The sequence below is a fragment of the Ambystoma mexicanum genome, chromosome 4q (genome assembly GCF_040938575.1).
Source record: "Ambystoma mexicanum isolate Mex_15411 chromosome 4q, UKY_AmexF1_1, whole genome shotgun sequence".
In the NCBI taxonomy this organism is placed as follows: Eukaryota; Metazoa; Chordata; class Amphibia; order Caudata; family Ambystomatidae; genus Ambystoma; species Ambystoma mexicanum.
In genome coordinates this window covers 528,778,995-528,798,994 of record NC_090928.1, presented here as the reverse complement: position 1 = coordinate 528,798,994, position 20,000 = coordinate 528,778,995, and the positions used below count along the sequence as shown (strand labels likewise).

Below are 20,000 nucleotides of genomic sequence, written 5' to 3'. Positions count from 1 at the left end.
TAAAATTGTAGTGCTTTTTGACCAAAAAAATACATCCTATCTGTGGAAAACGGCAGTGCAGGGATAGGGAAGAAAACTATAGGCATCCAAAGGAGCCTGGCTAGCTCAGTCGGTAGAGCATGAGACTCTTAATCTCAGGGTCGTGGGTTCGAGCCCCACGTTGGGCGAAAACAACTAAAATTGTAGTGCTTTTTGACCAAAAAAATACATTGTATCTGTGGAAAACGGCAGTGCAGGGATAGGGAAGAAAACTATGGGCATCCAAAGGAGCCCGGCTTGCTCAGTCGGTAGCGCATGAGACTCTTAATCTCAGGGTCGTGGGTTCGAGCCCCACGTTGGGCGAAAACAACTAAAATGTTAGTGCTTTTTGACCAAAAAAATAGAAATTGAAAGTCTCTTTACAATATTTGCAATATTTTGATTGTTAACATGCAATATATGAATGCATGTCTGGATGATGTGTAATGGGGCAATACCACACCTTAATGTATTCACTGTAAAAGAAAAAGTATGTATCATCTTACTATAAAATAAAGTGGAGAAAACACAAATAAGACTTTTTTCCACACAGGTTTAATCGGCTATTTCCTGATATTCTTCAATGCGTTCTGATATTGACTGGTAATTGTGTTTGATACTTTCTTAGACTATTTCTGCCTCTGGCTGATGTGTATTTTCTTTCCAAACTCCACCAGAGCCTATGATTACACAGCATCCTATCTGTGGAAAACGGCAGTGCAGGGATAGGGAAGAAAACTATAGGCATCCAAAGGAGCCCGGCTAGCTCAGTCGGTAGAGCATGAGACTCTTAATCTCAGGGTCGTGGGTTCGAGCCCCACGTTGGGCGAAAACAACTAAAATTGTAGTGCTTTTTGACCAAAAAAATACATCCTATCTGTGGAAAACGGCAGGGATAGGGAAGAAAACTATAGGCATCCGAAAGAGCCCGGCTAGCTCAGTCGGTAGAGCATGAGACTCTTAATCTCAGGGTCCTGGGTTCGAGCCACACGTTGGGCGAAAACAACTAACATTTTACTGCTTTTTGACCAAAAAAATAGAAATTGAAAGTCTCTTTGCAATATTTTCATTGTTAACATGCAATATATGAATGCATGTCTGGATGATGTGTAATGGGGCAATACCATACCTTAATGTATTCACTGTAAAATAAAAAGTATGCATCATCTTACTATAAAATAAAGTGGAGAAAACACAAATAAGACTTTTTTCCACACAGGTTTAATCAGCTATTTCCTGATATTCTTCAATGCGTTCTGATACTGACTGGTAATTGTGTTTGATACTTTCTTAGACTATTTCTGCCTCTGGCTGATGTGTATTTTCTTTCCAAACTCCACCAGAGCCTATGATTACACAGCATCCGATCTGTGGAAAGCGGCAGTGCAGGGATAGGGAAGAAAACTATAGGCATCCAAAGGAGCCCGGCTAGCTCAGTCGGTAGAGCATGAGACTTTTAATCTCAGGGTCGTGGGTTCGAGCCCCATGTTGGGCGAAAACAACTAAAATTTTAGTGCTTTTTGACCAAAAAAATAGAAATTGAAAGTCTCTTTGCAATATTTGCAATATTTTGATTGTTAACATGCAATATATGAATGCATGTCTGGATGATGTGTAATGGGGCAATACCACACCTTAATGTATTCACTGTAAAAGAAAAAGTATGTATCATCTTACTATAAAATAAAGTGGAGAAAACACAAATAAGACTTTTTTCCACACAGGTTTAATCGGCTATTTCCTGATATTCTTCAATGCGTTCTGATATTGACTGGTAATTGTGTTTGATACTTTCTTAGACTATTTCTGCCTCTGGCTGATGTGTATTTTCTTTCCAAACTCCACCAGAGCCTATGATTACACAGCATCCTATCTGTGGAAAGCGGCAGTGCAGGGATAGGGAAGAAAACTATAGGCATCCAAAGGAGCCCGGCTAGCTCAGTCGGTAGAGCATGAGACTCTTAATCTCAGGGTCGTGGGTGCGAACCCCGCGTTGGGCGAAAACAACTAAAATTTTAGTGCTTTTTGACCAAAAAAATAGAAATTGAAAGTCTCTTTACAATATTTGCAATATTTTGATTGTTAACATGCAATATATGAATGCATGTCTGGATGATGTGTAATGGGGCAATACCACACCTTAATGTATTCACTGTAAAAGAAAAAGTATGTATCATCTTACTATAAAATAAAGTGGAGAAAACACAAATAAGACTTTTTTCCACACAGGTTTAATCGGCTATTTCCCTGATATTCTTCAATGCGTTCTGATATTGACTGGTAATTGTGTTTGATACTTTCTTAGACTATTTCTGCCTCTGGCTGATGTGTATTTTCTTTCCAAACTCCACCAGAGCCTATGATTACACAGCATCCTATCTGTGGAAAACGGCAGTGCAGGGATAGGGAAGAAAACTATAGGCATCCAAAGGAGCCCGGCTAGCTCAGTCGGTAGAGCATGAGCCTTTTAATCTCAGGGTCGTGGGTTCGAGCCCCATGTTGGGCGAAAACAACTAAAATTTTAGTGCTTTTTGACCAAAAAAATAGAAATTGAAAGTCTCTTTGCAATATTTTCATTGTTAACATGCAATATATGAATGCATGTCTGGATGATGTGTAATGGGGCAATACCACACCTTAATGTATTCACTGTAAAAGAAAAAGTATGTATCATCTTACTATAAAATAAAGTGGAGAAAACACAAATAAGACTTTTTTCCACACAGGTTTAATCGGCTATTTCCTGATATTCTTCAATGCGTTCTGATATTGACTGGTAATTGTGTTTGATACTTTCTTAGACTATTTCTGCCTCTGGCTGATGTGTATTTTCTTTCCAAACTCCACCAGAGCCTATGATTACACAGCATCCTATCTGTGGAAAGCGGCAGTGCAGGGATAGGGAAGAAAACTATAGGCATCCAAAGGAGCCCGGCTAGCTCAGTCGGTAGAGCATGAGACTCTTAATCTCAGGGTCGTGGGTGCGAACCCCGCGTTGGGCGAAAACAACTAAAATTTTAGTGCTTTTTGACCAAAAAAATAGAAATTGAAAGTCTCTTTACAATATTTGCAATATTTTGATTGTTAACATGCAATATATGAATGCATGTCTGGATGATGTGTAATGGGGCAATACCACACCTTAATGTATTCACTGTAAAAGAAAAAGTATGTATCATCTTACTATAAAATAAAGTGGAGAAAACACAAATAAGACTTTTTTCCACACAGGTTTAATCGGCTATTTCCCTGATATTCTTCAATGCGTTCTGATATTGACTGGTAATTGTGTTTGATACTTTCTTAGACTATTTCTGCCTCTGGCTGATGTGTATTTTCTTTCCAAACTCCACCAGAGCCTATGATTACACAGCATCCTATCTGTGGAAAACGGCAGTGCAGGGATAGGGAAGAAAACTATAGGCATCCAAAGGAGCCCGGCTAGCTCAGTCGGTAGAGCATGAGACTCTTAATCTCAGGGTCGTGGGTTCGAGCCCCACGTTGGGCGAAAACAACTAAAATTGTAGTGCTTTTTGACCAAAAAAATACATCCTATCTGTGGAAAACGGCAGTGCAGGGATAGGGAAGAAAACTATAGGCATCCAAAGGAGCCTGGCTAGCTCAGTCGGTAGAGCATGAGACTCCTAATCTCAGGGTCGTGGGTTCGAGCCCCACGTTGGGCGAAAACAACTAAAATTTTAGTGCTTTTTGACCAAAAAAATAGAAATTGAAAGTCTCTTTGCAATATTTTCATTGTTAACATGCAATATATGAATGCATGTCTGGATGATGTGTAATGGGGCAATACCATACCTTAATGTATTCACTGTAAAAGAAAAAGTATGCATCATCTTACTATAAAATAAAGTGGAGAAAACACAAATAAGACTTTTTTCCACACAGGTTTAATCGGCTATTTCCTGATATTCTTCAATGCGTTCTGATATTGACTGGTAATTGTGTTTGATACTTTCTTAGACTATTTCTGCCTCTGGCTGATGTGTATTTTCTTTCCAAACTCCACCAGAGCCTATGATTACACAGCATCCTATCTGTGGAAAACGGCAGTGCAGGGATAGGGAAGAAAACTATAGGCATCCAAAGGAGCCCGGCTAGCTCAGTCGGTAGAGCATGAGACTCTTAATCTCAGGGTCGTGGGTTCGAGCCCCACGTTCGGCGAAAACTACTAAAATTTTAGTGCTTTTTGACCAAAAAAATAGAAATTGAAAGTCTCTTTACAATATTTGCAATATTTTGATTGTTAACATGCAATATATGAATGCATGTCTGGATGATGTGTAATGGGGCAATACCACACCTTAATGTATTCACTGTAAAAGAAAAAGTATGTATCATCTTACTATAAAATAAAGTGGAGAAAACACAAATAAGACTTTTTTCCACACAGGTTTAATCGGCTATTTCCTGATATTCTTCAATGCGTTCTGATATTGACTGGTAATTGTGTTTGATACTTTCTTAGACTATTTCTGCCTCTGGCTGATGTGTATTTTCTTTCCAAACTCCACCAGAGCCTATGATTACACAGCATCCTATCTGTGGAAAGCGGCAGTGCAGGGATAGGGAAGAAAACTATAGGCATCCAAAGGAGCCCGGCTAGCTCAGTCGGTAGAGCATGAGACTCTTAATCTCAGGGTCGTGGGTTCGAGCCCCATGTTGGGCGAAAACAACTAAAATTTTAGTGCTTTTTGACCAAAAAAATAGAAATTGAAAGTCTCTGCAATATTTTCATTGTTAACATGCAATATATGAATGCATGTCTGGATGATGTGTAATGAGGCAATACCACACCTTAATTTATTCACTGTAAAAGAAAAAGTATGTATCATCTTACTATAAAATAAAGTGGAGAAAACACAAATAAGACTTTTTTCCACACAGGTTTAATCGGCTATTTCCTGATATTCTTCAATGCGTTCTGATATTGACTGGTAATTGTGTTTGATACTTTCTTAGACTATTTCTGCCTCTGGCTGATGTGTATTTTCTTTCCAAACTCCACCAGAGCCTATGATTACACAGCATCCTATCTGTGGAAAGCGGCAGTGCAGGGATAGGGAAGAAAACTATAGGCATCCAAAGGAGCCCGGCTAGCTCAGTCGGTAGAGCATGAGACTCTTAATCTCAGGGTCGTGGGTTCGAGCCCCATGTTGGGCGAAACCAACTAAAATTTTAGTGCTTTTTGACCAAAAAAATAGAAATTGAAAGTCTCTTTGCAATATTTTCATTGTTAACATGCAATATATGAATGCATGTCTGGATGATGTGTAATGAGGCAATACCACACCTTAATTTATTCACTGTAAAAGAAAAAGTATGTATCATCTTACTATAAAATAAAGTGGAGAAAACACAAATAAGACTTTTTTCCACACAGGTTTAATCGGCTATTTCCTGATATTCTTCAATGCGTTCTGATATTGACTGGTAATTGTGTTTGATACTTTCTTAGACTATTTCTGCCTCTGGCTGATGTGTATTTTCTTTCCAAACTCCACCAGAGCCTATGATTACACAGCATCCTATCTGTGGAAAGCGGCAGTGCAGGGATAGGGAAGAAAACTATAGGCATCCAAAGGAGCCCGGCTAGCTCAGTCGGTAGAGCATGAGACTCTTAATCTCAGGGTCGTGGGTTCGAGCCCCACGTTGGGCGAAAACAACTAAAATTTTAGTGCTTTTTGACCAAAAAAATAGAAATTGAAAGTCTCTTTACAATATTTGCAATATTTTCATTGTTAACATGCAATATATGAATGCATGTCTGGATGATGTGTAATGGGGCAATACCACACCTTAATGTATTCACTGTAAAAGAAAAAGTATGTATCATCTTACTCTAAAATAAAGTGGAGAAAACACAAATAAGACTTTTTTCCACACAGGTTTAATCGGCTATTTCCTGATATTCTTCAATGCGTTCTGATATTAACTGGTAATTATGTTTGATACTTTCTTAGACTATTTCTGCCTCTGGCTGATGTGTATTTTCTTTCCAAACTCCACCAGAGCCTATGATTACACAGCATCCTATCTGTGGAAAACGGCAGTGCAGGGATAGGGAAGAAAACTATAGGCATCCAAAAGAGCCCGGCTAGCTCAGTCGGTAGAGCATGAGACTCTTAATCTCAGGGTCGTGGGTTCGAGCCCCACGTTGCGCGAAAACAACTAAAATTGTAGTGCTTTTTGACCAAAAAAATACATCCTATCTGTGGAAAACGGCAGTGCAGGGATAGGGAAGAAAACTATAGGCATCCAAAGGAGCCTGGCTAGCTCAGTCGGTAGAGCATGAGACTCTTAATCTCAGGGTCGTGGGTTCGAGCCCCACGTTGGGCGAAAACAACTAAAATTGTAGTGCTTTTTGACCAAAAAAATACATTGTATCTGTGGAAAACGGCAGTGCAGGGATAGGGAAGAAAACTATGGGCATCCAAAGGAGCCCGGCTTGCTCAGTCGGTAGCGCATGAGACTCTTAATCTCAGGGTCTTGGGTTCGAGCCCCACGTTGGGCGAAAACAACTAAAATGTTAGTGCTTTTTGACCAAAAAAATAGAAATTGAAAGTCTCTTTACAATATTTGCAATATTTTGATTGTTAACATGCAATATATGAATGCATGTCTGGATGATGTGTAATGGGGCAATACCACACCTTAATGTATTCACTGTAAAAGAAAAAGTATGTATCATCTTACTATAAAATAAAGTGGAGAAAACACAAATAAGACTTTTTTCCACACAGGTTTAATCGGCTATTTCCTGATATTCTTCAATGCGTTCTGATATTGACTGGTAATTGTGTTTGATACTTTCTTAGACTATTTCTGCCTCTGGCTGATGTGTATTTTCTTTCCAAACTCCACCAGAGCCTATGATTACACAGCATCCTATCTGTGGAAAGCGGCAGTGCAGGGATAGGGAAGAAAACTATAGGCATCCAAAGGAGCCCGGCTAGCTCAGTCGGTAGAGCATGAGACTCTTAATCTCAGGGTCGTGGGTTCGAGCCCCACGTTGGGCGAAAACAACAAAAATTGTAGTGCTTTTTGACCAAAAAAATACATCCTATCTGTGGAAAACGGCAGTGCAGGGATAGGGAAGAAAACTATAGGCATCCAAAGGAGCCCGGCTAGCTCAGTCGGTAGAGCATGAGACTCTTAATCTCAGGGTCGTGGGTTCGAGCCCCACGTTGGCGAAAACAACTAAAATTTTAATGCTTTTTGACCAAAAAAATAGAAATTGAAAGTCTCTTTACAATATTTGCAATATTTTCATTGTTAACATGCAATATATGAATGCATGTCTGGATGATGTGTAATGGGGCAATACCACACCTTAATGTATTCACTGTAAAAGAAAAAGTATGTATCATCTTACTATAAAATAAAGTGGAGAAAACACAAATAAGACTTTTTTCCACACAGGTTTAATCGGCTATTTCCTGATATTCTTCAATGCGTTCTGATATTGACTGGTAATTGTGTTTGATACTTTCTTAGACTATTTCTGCCTCTGGCTGATGTGTATTTTCTTTCCAAACTCCACCAGAGCCTATGATTACAGAGCATCCTATCTGTGGAAAGCGGCAGTGCAGGGATAGGGAAGAAAACTATAGGCATCCAAAGGAGCCCGGCTAGCTCAGTCGGTAGAGCATGAGACTCTTAATCTCAGGGTGGTGGGTTCGAGCCCCATGTTGGGCGAAAACAACTAAAATTTTAGTGCTTTTTGACCAAAAAAATAGAAATTGAAAGTCTCTTTGCAATATTTTCATTGTTAACATGCAATATATGAATGCATGTCTGGATGATGTGTAATGGGGCAATACCACACCTTAATTTATTCACTGTAAAAGAAAAAGTATGCATCATCTTACTATAAAATAAAGTGGAGAAAACACAAATAAGACTTTTTTCCACACAGGTTTAATCGGCTATTTCCTGATATTCTTCAATGCGTTCTGATATTAACTGGTAATTATGTTTGATACTTTCTTAGACTATTTCTGCCTCTGGCTGATGTGTATTTTCTTTCCAAACTCCACCAGAGCCTATGATTACACAGCATCCTATCTGTGGAAAACGGCAGTGCAGGGATAGGGAAGAAAACTATAGGCATCCAAAAGAGCCCGGCTAGCTCAGTCGGTAGAGCATGAGACTCTTAATCTCAGGGTCGTGGGTTCGAGCCCCACGTTGCGCGAAAACAACTAAAATTGTAGTGCTTTTTGACCAAAAAAATACATCCTATCTGTGGAAAACGGCAGTGCAGGGATAGGGAAGAAAACTATAGGCATCCAAAGGAGCCTGGCTAGCTCAGTCGGTAGAGCATGAGACTCTTAATCTCAGGGTCGTGGGTTCGAGCCCCACGTTGGGCGAAAACAACTAAAATTGTAGTGCTTTTTGACCAAAAAAATACATTGTATCTGTGGAAAACGGCAGTGCAGGGATAGGGAAGAAAACTATGGGCATCCAAAGGAGCCCGGCTTGCTCAGTCGGTAGCGCATGAGACTCTTAATCTCAGGGTCTTGGGTTCGAGCCCCACGTTGGGCGAAAACAACTAAAATGTTAGTGCTTTTTGACCAAAAAAATAGAAATTGAAAGTCTCTTTACAATATTTGCAATATTTTGATTGTTAACATGCAATATATGAATGCATGTCTGGATGATGTGTAATGGGGCAATACCACACCTTAATGTATTCACTGTAAAAGAAAAAGTATGTATCATCTTACTATAAAATAAAGTGGAGAAAACACAAATAAGACTTTTTTCCACACAGGTTTAATCGGCTATTTCCTGATATTCTTCAATGCGTTCTGATATTGACTGGTAATTGTGTTTGATACTTTCTTAGACTATTTCTGCCTCTGGCTGATGTGTATTTTCTTTCCAAACTCCACCAGAGCCTATGATTACACAGCATCCTATCTGTGGAAAGCGGCAGTGCAGGGATAGGGAAGAAAACTATAGGCATCCAAAGGAGCCCGGCTAGCTCAGTCGGTAGAGCATGAGACTCTTAATCTCAGGGTCGTGGGTTCGAGCCCCATGTTGGGCGAAAACAACTAAAATTTTAGTGCTTTTTGACCAAAAAAATAGAAATTGAAAGTCTCTTTGCAATATTTTCATTGTTAACATGCAATATATGAATGCATGTCTGGATGATGTGTAATGAGGCAATACCACACCTTAATTTATTCACTGTAAAAGAAAAAGTATGTATCATCTTACTATAAAATAAAGTGGAGAAAACACAAATAAGACTTTTTTCCACACAGGTTTAATCGGCTATTTCCTGATATTCTTCAATGCGTTCTGATATTAACTGGTAATTATGTTTGATACTTTCTTAGACTATTTCTGCCTCTGGCTGATGTGTATTTTCTTTCCAAACTCCACCAGAGCCTATGATTACACAGCATCCTATCTGTGGAAAACGGCAGTGCAGGGATAGGGAAGAAAACTATAGGCATCCAAAAGAGCCCGGCTAGCTCAGTCGGTAGAGCATGAGACTCTTAATCTCAGGGTCGTGGGTTCGAGCCCCACGTTGCGCGAAAACAACTAAAATTGTAGTGCTTTTTGACCAAAAAAATACATCCTATCTGTGGAAAACGGCAGTGCAGGGATAGGGAAGAAAACTATAGGCATCCAAAGGAGCCTGGCTAGCTCAGTCGGTAGAGCATGAGACTCTTAATCTCAGGGTCGTGGGTTCGAGCCCCACGTTGGGCGAAAACAACTAAAATTGTAGTGCTTTTTGACCAAAAAAATACATTGTATCTGTGGAAAACGGCAGTGCAGGGATAGGGAAGAAAACTATGGGCATCCAAAGGAGCCCGGCTTGCTCAGTCGGTAGCGCATGAGACTCTTAATCTCAGGGTCGTGGGTTCGAGCCCCACGTTGGGCGAAAACAACTAAAATGTTAGTGCTTTTTGACCAAAAAAATAGAAATTGAAAATCTCTTTACAATATTTGCAATATTTTGATTGTTAACATGCAATATATGAATGCATGTCTGGATGATGTGTAATGGGGCAATACCACACCTTAATGTATTCACTGTAAAAGAAAAAGTATGTATCATCTTACTATAAAATAAAGTGGAGAAAACACAAATAAGACTTTTTTCCACACAGGTTTAATCGGCTATTTCCTGATATTCTTCAATGCGTTCTGATATTGACTGGTAATTGTGTTTGATACTTTCTTAGACTATTTCTGCCTCTGGCTGATGTGTATTTTCTTTCCAAACTCCACCAGAGCCTATGATTACACAGCATCCTATCTGTGGAAAGCGGCAGTGCAGGGATAGGGAAGAAAACTATAGGCATCCAAAGGAGCCCGGCTAGCTCAGTCGGTAGAGCATGAGACTCTTAATCTCAGGGTCGTGGGTGCGAACCCCGCGTTGGGCGAAAACAACTAAAATTTTAGTGCTTTTTGACCAAAAAAATAGAAATTGAAAGTCTCTTTACAATATTTGCAATATTTTGATTGTTAACATGCAATATATGAATGCATGTCTGGATGATGTGTAATGGGGCAATACCACACCTTAATGTATTCACTGTAAAAGAAAAAGTATGTATCATCTTACTATAAAATAAAGTGGAGAAAACACAAATAAGACTTTTTTCCACACAGGTTTAATCGGCTATTTCCCTGATATTCTTCAATGCGTTCTGATATTGACTGGTAATTGTGTTTGATACTTTCTTAGACTATTTCTGCCTCTGGCTGATGTGTATTTTCTTTCCAAACTCCACCAGAGCCTATGATTACACAGCATCCTATCTGTGGAAAACGGCAGTGCAGGGATAGGGAAGAAAACTATAGGCATCCAAAGGAGCCCGGCTAGCTCAGTCGGTAGAGCATGAGCCTTTTAATCTCAGGGTCGTGGGTTCGAGCCCCATGTTGGGCGAAAACAACTAAAATTTTAGTGCTTTTTGACCAAAAAAATAGAAATTGAAAGTCTCTTTGCAATATTTTCATTGTTAACATGCAATATATGAATGCATGTCTGGATGATGTGTAATGGGGCAATACCACACCTTAATGTATTCACTGTAAAAGAAAAAGTATGTATCATCTTACTATAAAATAAAGTGGAGAAAACACAAATAAGACTTTTTTCCACACAGGTTTAATCGGCTATTTCCTGATATTCTTCAATGCGTTCTGATATTGACTGGTAATTGTGTTTGATACTTTCTTAGACTATTTCTGCCTCTGGCTGATGTGTATTTTCTTTCCAAACTCCACCAGAGCCTATGATTACACAGCATCCTATCTGTGGAAAGCGGCAGTGCAGGGATAGGGAAGAAAACTATAGGCATCCAAAGGAGCCCGGCTAGCTCAGTCGGTAGAGCATGAGACTCTTAATCTCAGGGTCGTGGGTGCGAACCCCGCGTTGGGCGAAAACAACTAAAATTTTAGTGCTTTTTGACCAAAAAAATAGAAATTGAAAGTCTCTTTACAATATTTGCAATATTTTGATTGTTAACATGCAATATATGAATGCATGTCTGGATGATGTGTAATGGGGCAATACCACACCTTAATGTATTCACTGTAAAAGAAAAAGTATGTATCATCTTACTATAAAATAAAGTGGAGAAAACACAAATAAGACTTTTTTCCACACAGGTTTAATCGGCTATTTCCCTGATATTCTTCAATGCGTTCTGATATTGACTGGTAATTGTGTTTGATACTTTCTTAGACTATTTCTGCCTCTGGCTGATGTGTATTTTCTTTCCAAACTCCACCAGAGCCTATGATTACACAGCATCCTATCTGTGGAAAACGGCAGTGCAGGGATAGGGAAGAAAACTATAGGCATCCAAAGGAGCCCGGCTAGCTCAGTCGGTAGAGCATGAGACTCTTAATCTCAGGGTCGTGGGTTCGAGCCCCACGTTGGGCGAAAACAACTAAAATTGTAGTGCTTTTTGACCAAAAAAATACATCCTATCTGTGGAAAACGGCAGTGCAGGGATAGGGAAGAAAACTATAGGCATCCAAAGGAGCCCGGCTAGCTCAGTCGGTAGAGCATGAGACTCCTAATCTCAGGGTCGTGGGTTCGAGCCCCACGTTGGGCGAAAACAACTAAAATTTTAGTGCTTTTTGACCAAAAAAATAGAAATTGAAAGTCTCTTTGCAATATTTTCATTGTTAACATGCAATATATGAATGCATGTCTGGATGATGTGTAATGGGGCAATACCATACCTTAATGTATTCACTGTAAAAGAAAAAGTATGCATCATCTTACTATAAAATAAAGTGGAGAAAACACAAATAAGACTTTTTTCCACACAGGTTTAATCGGCTATTTCCTGATATTCTTCAATGCGTTCTGATATTGACTGGTAATTGTGTTTGATACTTTCTTAGACTATTTCTGCCTCTGGCTGATGTGTATTTTCTTTCCAAACTCCACCAGAGCCTATGATTACACAGCATCCTATCTGTGGAAAACGGCAGTGCAGGGATAGGGAAGAAAACTATAGGCATCCAAAGGAGCCCGGCTAGCTCAGTCGGTAGAGCATGAGACTCTTAATCTCAGGGTCGTGGGTTCGAGCCCCACGTTCGGCGAAAACTACTAAAATTTTAGTGCTTTTTGACCAAAAAAATAGAAATTGAAAGTCTCTTTACAATATTTGCAATATTTTGATTGTTAACATGCAATATATGAATGCATGTCTGGATGATGTGTAATGGGGCAATACCACACCTTAATGTATTCACTGTAAAAGAAAAAGTATGTATCATCTTACTATAAAATAAAGTGGAGAAAACACAAATAAGACTTTTTTCCACACAGGTTTAATCGGCTATTTCCTGATATTCTTCAATGCGTTCTGATATTGACTGGTAATTGTGTTTGATACTTTCTTAGACTATTTCTGCCTCTGGCTGATGTGTATTTTCTTTCCAAACTCCACCAGAGCCTATGATTACACAGCATCCTATCTGTGGAAAGCGGCAGTGCAGGGATAGGGAAGAAAACTATAGGCATCCAAAGGAGCCCGGCTAGCTCAGTCGGTAGAGCATGAGACTCTTAATCTCAGGGTCGTGGGTTCGAGCCCCATGTTGGGCGAAAACAACTAAAATTTTAGTGCTTTTTGACCAAAAAAATAGAAATTGAAAGTCTCTGCAATATTTTCATTGTTAACATGCAATATATGAATGCATGTCTGGATGATGTGTAATGAGGCAATACCACACCTTAATTTATTCACTGTAAAAGAAAAAGTATGTATCATCTTACTATAAAATAAAGTGGAGAAAACACAAATAAGACTTTTTTCCACACAGGTTTAATCGGCTATTTCCTGATATTCTTCAATGCGTTCTGATATTGACTGGTAATTGTGTTTGATACTTTCTTAGACTATTTCTGCCTCTGGCTGATGTGTATTTTCTTTCCAAACTCCACCAGAGCCTATGATTACACAGCATCCTATCTGTGGAAAGCGGCAGTGCAGGGATAGGGAAGAAAACTATAGGCATCCAAAGGAGCCCGGCTAGCTCAGTCGGTAGAGCATGAGACTCTTAATCTCAGGGTCGTGGGTTCGAGCCCCATGTTGGGCGAAACCAACTAAAATTTTAGTGCTTTTTGACCAAAAAAATAGAAATTGAAAGTCTCTTTGCAATATTTTCATTGTTAACATGCAATATATGAATGCATGTCTGGATGATGTGTAATGGGGCAATACCACACCTTAATGTATTCACTGTAAAAGAAAAAGTATGTATCATCTTACTATAAAATAAAGTGGAGAAAACACAAATAAGACTTTTTTCCACACAGGTTTAATCGGCTATTTCCTGATATTCTTCAATGCGTTCTGATATTGACTGGTAATTGTGTTTGATACTTTCTTAGACTATTTCTGCCTCTGGCTGATGTGTATTTTCTTTCCAAACTCCACCAGAGCCTATGATTACACAGCATCCTATCTGTGGAAAGCGGCAGTGCAGGGATAGGGAAGAAAACTATAGGCATCCAAAGGAGCCCGGCTAGCTCAGTCGGTAGAGCATGAGACTCTTAATCTCAGGGTCGTGGGTTCGAGCCCCATGTTGGGCGAAAACAACTAAAATTTTAGTGCTTTTTGACCAAAAAAATAGAAATTGAAAGTCTCTTTGCAATATTTTCATTGTTAACATGCAATATATGAATGCATGTCTGGATGATGTGTAATGAGGCAATACCACACCTTAATTTATTCACTGTAAAAGAAAAAGTATGTATCATCTTACTATAAAATAAAGTGGAGAAAACACAAATAAGACTTTTTTCCACACAGGTTTAATCGGCTATTTCCTGATATTCTTCAATGCGTTCTGATATTGACTGGTAATTGTGTTTGATACTTTCTTAGACTATTTCTGCCTCTGGCTGATGTGTATTTTCTTTCCAAACTCCACCAGAGCCTATGATTACACAGCATCCTATCTGTGGAAAGCGGCAGTGTAGGGATAGGGAAGAAAACTATAGGCATCCAAAGGAGCCCGGCTAGCTCAGTCGGTAGAGCATGAGACTCTTAATCTCAGGGTCGTGGGTTCGAGCCCCATGTTGGGCGAAACCAACTAAAATTTTAGTGCTTTTTGACCAAAAAAATAGAAATTGAAAGTCTCTTTGCAATATTTTCATTGTTAACATGCAATATATGAATGCATGTCTGGATGATGTGTAATGGGGCAATACCATACCTTAATGTATTCACTGTAAAAGAAAAAGTATGCATCATCTTACTATAAAATAAAGTGGAGAAAACACAAATAAGACTTTTTTCCACACAGGTTTAATCGGCTATTTCCTGATATTCTTCAATGCGTTCTGATATTGACTGGTAATTGTGTTTGATACTTTCTTAGACTATTTCTGCCTCTGGCTGATGTGTATTTTCTTTCCAAACTCCACCAGAGCCTATGATTACACAGCATCCTATCTGTGGAAAGCGGCAGTGCAGGGATAGGGAAGAAAACTATAGGCATCCAAAGGAGCCCGGCTAGCTCAGTCGGTAGAGCATGAGACTCTTAATCTCAGGGTCGTGGGTTCGAGCCCCACGTTGGGCGAAAACAACTAAAATTTTAGTGCTTTTTGACCAAAAAAATAGAAATTGAAAGTCTCTTTACAATATTTGCAATATTTTCATTGTTAACATGAAATATATGAATGCATGTCTGGATGATGTGTAATGGGGCAATACCACACCTTAATGTATTCACTGTAAAAGAAAAAGTATGTATCATCTTACTATAAAATAAAGTGGAGAAAACACAAATAAGACTTTTTTCCACACAGGTTTAATCGGCTATTTCCTGATATTCTTCAATGCGTTCTGATATTAACTGGTAATTATGTTTGATACTTTCTTAGACTATTTCTGCCTCTGGCTGATGTGTATTTTCTTTCCAAACTCCACCAGAGCCTATGATTACACAGCATCCTATCTGTGGAAAACGGCAGTGCAGGGATAGGGAAGAAAACTATAGGCATCCAAAAGAGCCCGGCTAGCTCAGTCGGTAGAGCATGAGACTCTTAATCTCAGGGTCGTGGGTTCGAGCCCCACGTTGCGCGAAAACAACTAAAATTGTAGTGCTTTTTGACCAAAAAAATACATCCTATCTGTGGAAAACGGCAGTGCAGGGATAGGGAAGAAAACTATAGGCATCCAAAGGAGCCTGGCTAGCTCAGTCGGTAGAGCATGAGACTCTTAATCTCAGGGTCGTGGGTTCGAGCCCCACGTTGGGCGAAAACAACTAAAATTGTAGTGCTTTTTGACCAAAAAAATACATTGTATCTGTGGAAAACGGCAGTGCAGGGATAGGGAAGAAAACTATGGGCATCCAAAGGAGCCCGGCTTGCTCAGTCGGTAGCGCATGAGACTCTTAATCTCAGGGTCGTGGGTTCGAGCCCCACGTTGGGCGAAAACAACTAAAATGTTAGTGCTTTTTGACCAAAAAAATAGAAATTGAAAGTCTCTTTACAATATTTGCAATATTTTGATTGTTAACATGCAATATATGAATGCATGTCTGGATGATGTGTAATGGGGCAATACCACACCTTAATGTATTCACTGTAAAAGAAAAAGTATGTATCATCTTACTATAAAATAAAGTGGAGAAAACACAAATAAGACTTTTTTCCACACAGGTTTAATCGGCTATTTCCTGATATTCTTCAATGCGTTCTGATATTGACTGGTAATTGTGTTTGATACTTTCTTAGACTATTTCTGCCTCTGGCTGATGTGTATTTTCTTTCCAAACTCCACCAGAGCCTATGATTACACAGCATCCTATCTGTGGAAAGCGGCAGTGCAGGGATAGGGAAGAAAACTATAGGCATCCAAAGGAGCCCGGCTAGCTCAGTCGGTAGAGCATGAGACTCTTAATCTCAGGGTCGTGGGTTCGAGCCCCATGTTGGGCGAAAACAACTAAAATTTTAGTGCTTTTTGACCAAAAAAATAGAAATTGAAAGTCTCTTTGCAATATTTTCATTGTTAACATGCAATATATGAATGCATGTCTGGATGATGTGTAATGAGGCAATACCACACCTTAATTTATTCACTGTAAAAGAAAAAGTATGTATCATCTTACTATAAAATAAAGTGGAGAAAACACAAATAAGACTTTTTTCCACACAGGTTTAATCGGCTATTTCCTGATATTCTTCAATGCGTTCTGATATTAACTGGTAATTATGTTTGATACTTTCTTAGACTATTTCTGCCTCTGGCTGATGTGTATTTTCTTTCCAAACTCCACCAGAGCCTATGATTACACAGCATCCTATCTGTGGAAAACGGCAGTGCAGGGATAGGGAAGAAAACTATAGGCATCCAAAAGAGCCCGGCTAGCTCAGTCGGTAGAGCATGAGACTCTTAATCTCAGGGTCGTGGGTTCGAGCCCCACGTTGCGCGAAAACAACTAAAATTGTAGTGCTTTTTGACCAAAAAAATACATCCTATCTGTGGAAAACGGCAGTGCAGGGATAGGGAAGAAAACTATAGGCATCCAAAGGAGCCTGGCTAGCTCAGTCGGTAGAGCATGAGACTCTTAATCTCAGGGTCGTGGGTTCGAGCCCCACGTTGGGCGAAAACAACTAAAATTGTAGTGCTTTTTGACCAAAAAAATACATTGTATCTGTGGAAAACGGCAGTGCAGGGATAGGGAAGAAAACTATGGGCATCCAAAGGAGCCCGGCTTGCTCAGTCGGTAGCGCATGAGACTCTTAATCTCAGGGTCGTGGGTTCGAGCCCCACGTTGGGCGAAAACAACTAAAATGTTAGTGCTTTTTGACCAAAAAAATAGAAATTGAAAATCTCTTTACAATATTTGCAATATTTTGATTGTTAACATGCAATATATGAATGCATGTCTGGATGATGTGTAATGGGGCAATACCACACCTTAATGTATTCACTGTAAAAGAAAAAGTATGTATCATCTTACTATAAAATAAAGTGGAGAAAACACAAATAAGACTTTTTTCCACACAGGTTTAATCGGCTATTTCCTGATATTCTTCAATGCGTTCTGATATTGACTGGTAATTGTGTTTGATACTTTCTTAGACTATTTCTGCCTCTGGCTGATGTGTATTTTCTTTCCAAACTCCACCAGAGCCTATGATTACACAGCATCCTATCTGTGGAAAGCGGCAGTGCAGGGATAGGGAAGAAAACTATAGGCATCCAAAGGAGCCCGGCTAGCTCAGTCGGTAGAGCATGAGACTCTTAATCTCAGGGTCGTGGGTTCGAGCCCCATGTTGGGCGAAAACAACTAAAATTTTAGTGCTTTTTGACCAAAAAAATAGAAATTGAAAGTCTCTTTGCAATATTTTCATTGTTAACATGCAATATATGAATGCATGTCTGGATGATGTGTAATGAGGCAATACCACACCTTAATTTATTCACTGTAAAAGAAAAAGTATGTATCATCTTACTATAAAATAAAGTGGAGAAAACACAAATAAGACTTTTTTCCACACAGGTTTAATCGGCTATTTCCTGATATTCTTCAATGCGTTCTGATATTGACTGGTAATTGTGTTTGATACTTTCTTAGACTATTTCTGCCTCTGGCTGATGTGTATTTTCTTTCCAAACTCCACCAGAGCCTATGATTACACAGCATCCTATCTGTGGAAAGCGGCAGTGCAGGGATAGGGAAGAAAACTATAGGCATCCAAAGGAGCCCGGCTAGCTCAGTCGGTAGAGCATGAGACTCTTAATCTCAGGGTCGTGGGTTCGAGCCCCATGTTGGGCGAAACCAACTAAAATTTTAGTGCTTTTTGACCAAAAAAATAGAAATTGAAAGTCTCTTTGCAATATTTTCATTGTTAACATGCAATATATGAATGCATGTCTGGATGATGTGTAATGGGGCAATACCATACCTTAATGTATTCACTGTAAAAGAAAAAGTATGCATCATCTTACTATAAAATAAAGTGGAGAAAACACAAATAAGACTTTTTACCACACAGGTTTAATCGGCTATTTCCTGATATTCTTCAATGCGTTCTGATATTGACTGGTAATTGTGTTTGATACTTTCTTAGACTATTTCTGCCTCTGGCTGATGTGTATTTTCTTTCCAAACTCCACCAGAGCCTATGATTACACAGCATCCTATCTGTGGAAAGCGGCAGTGCAGGGATAGGGAAGAAAACTATAGGCATCCAAAGGAGCCCGGCTAGCTCAGTCGGTAGAGCATGAGACTCTTAATCTCAGGGTCGTGGGTTCGAGCCCCATGTTGGGCGAAAACAACTAAAATTTTAGTGCTTTTTGACCAAAAAAATAGAAATTGAAAGTCTCTTTGCAATATTTTCATTGTTAACATGCAATATATGAATGCATGTCTGGATGATGTGTAATGAGGCAATACCACACCTTAATTTATTCACTGTAAAAGAAAAAGTATGTATCATCTTACTATAAAATAAAGTGGAGAAAACACAAATAAGACTTTTTTCCACACAGGTTTAATCGGCTATTTCCTGATATTCTTCAATGCGTTCTGATATTGACTGGTAATTGTGTTTGATACTTTCTTAGACTATTTCTGCCTCTGGCTGATGTGTATTTTCTTTCCAAACTCCACCAGAGCCTATGATTACACAGCATCCTATCTGTGGAAAGCGGCAGTGCAGGGATAGGGAAGAAAACTATAGGCATCCAAAGGAGCCCGGCTAGCTCAGTCGGTAGAGCATGAGACTCTTAATCTCAGGGTCGTGGGTTCGAGCCCCATGTTGGGCGAAACCAACTAAAATTTTAGTGCTTTTTGACCAAAAAAATAGAAATTGAAAGTCTCTTTGCAATATTTTCATTGTTAACATGCAATATATGAATGCATGTCTGGATGATGTGTAATGGGGCAATACCATACCTTAATGTATTCACTGTAAAAGAAAAAGTATGCATCATCTTACTATAAAATAAAGTGGAGAAAACACAAATAAGACTTTTTACCACACAGGTTTAATCGGCTATTTCCTGATATTCTTCAATGCGTTCTGATATTGACTGGTAATTGTGTTTGATACTTTCTTAGACTATTTCTGCCTCTGGCTGATGTGTATTTTCTTTCCAAACTCCACCAGAGCCTATGATTACACAGCATCCTATCTGTGGAAAGCGGCAGTGCAGGGATAGGGAAGAAAACTATAGGCATCCAAAGGAGCCCGGCTAGCTCAGTCGGTAGAGCATGAGACTCTTAATCTCAGGGTCGTGGGTTCGAGCCCCACGTTGGGCGAAAACAACTAAAATTTTAGTGCTTTTTGACCAAAAAAATAGAAATTGAAAGTCTCTTTACAATATTTGCAATATTTTCATTGTTAACATGCAATATATGAATGCATGTCTGGATGATGTGTAATGGGGCAATACCACACCTTAATGTATTCACTGTAAAAGAAAAAGTATGTATCATCTTACTATAAAATAAAGTGGAGAAAACAC

General features: G+C 39.2%; 9 non-coding genes across 9 annotated transcripts; all 9 read left to right on the top strand.

Moving 5' to 3' along the window:
• The first annotated feature begins 774 nt into the window (after window positions 1-774).
• On the top strand, window positions 775-847 carry TRNAK-CUU (transfer RNA lysine (anticodon CUU)). The gene has a single exon. It is a non-coding gene; the product is annotated as a tRNA-Lys (tRNA).
• Window positions 848-3,453: 2,606 nt separating this feature from the next.
• On the top strand, window positions 3,454-3,526 carry TRNAK-CUU (transfer RNA lysine (anticodon CUU)). The gene has a single exon. It is a non-coding gene; the product is annotated as a tRNA-Lys (tRNA).
• Window positions 3,527-3,628: 102 nt separating this feature from the next.
• On the top strand, window positions 3,629-3,701 carry TRNAR-CCU (transfer RNA arginine (anticodon CCU)). The gene has a single exon. It is a non-coding gene; the product is annotated as a tRNA-Arg (tRNA).
• A 1,918-nt stretch (window positions 3,702-5,619) lies between these two features.
• Window positions 5,620-5,692, top strand: TRNAK-CUU (transfer RNA lysine (anticodon CUU)). Its single transcript has one exon. It is a non-coding gene; the product is annotated as a tRNA-Lys (tRNA).
• Window positions 5,693-6,979: 1,287 nt separating this feature from the next.
• On the top strand, window positions 6,980-7,052 carry TRNAK-CUU (transfer RNA lysine (anticodon CUU)). The gene has a single exon. It is a non-coding gene; the product is annotated as a tRNA-Lys (tRNA).
• Window positions 7,053-11,868: 4,816 nt separating this feature from the next.
• TRNAK-CUU (transfer RNA lysine (anticodon CUU)) lies at window positions 11,869-11,941 on the top strand. The gene has a single exon. It is a non-coding gene; the product is annotated as a tRNA-Lys (tRNA).
• Window positions 11,942-12,043: 102 nt separating this feature from the next.
• On the top strand, window positions 12,044-12,116 carry TRNAR-CCU (transfer RNA arginine (anticodon CCU)). The gene has a single exon. It is a non-coding gene; the product is annotated as a tRNA-Arg (tRNA).
• Window positions 12,117-15,026: 2,910 nt separating this feature from the next.
• On the top strand, window positions 15,027-15,099 carry TRNAK-CUU (transfer RNA lysine (anticodon CUU)). Its single transcript has one exon. It is a non-coding gene; the product is annotated as a tRNA-Lys (tRNA).
• A 4,622-nt stretch (window positions 15,100-19,721) lies between these two features.
• TRNAK-CUU (transfer RNA lysine (anticodon CUU)) lies at window positions 19,722-19,794 on the top strand. Its single transcript has one exon. It is a non-coding gene; the product is annotated as a tRNA-Lys (tRNA).
• The last annotated feature ends 206 nt before the right edge of the window (window positions 19,795-20,000 follow it).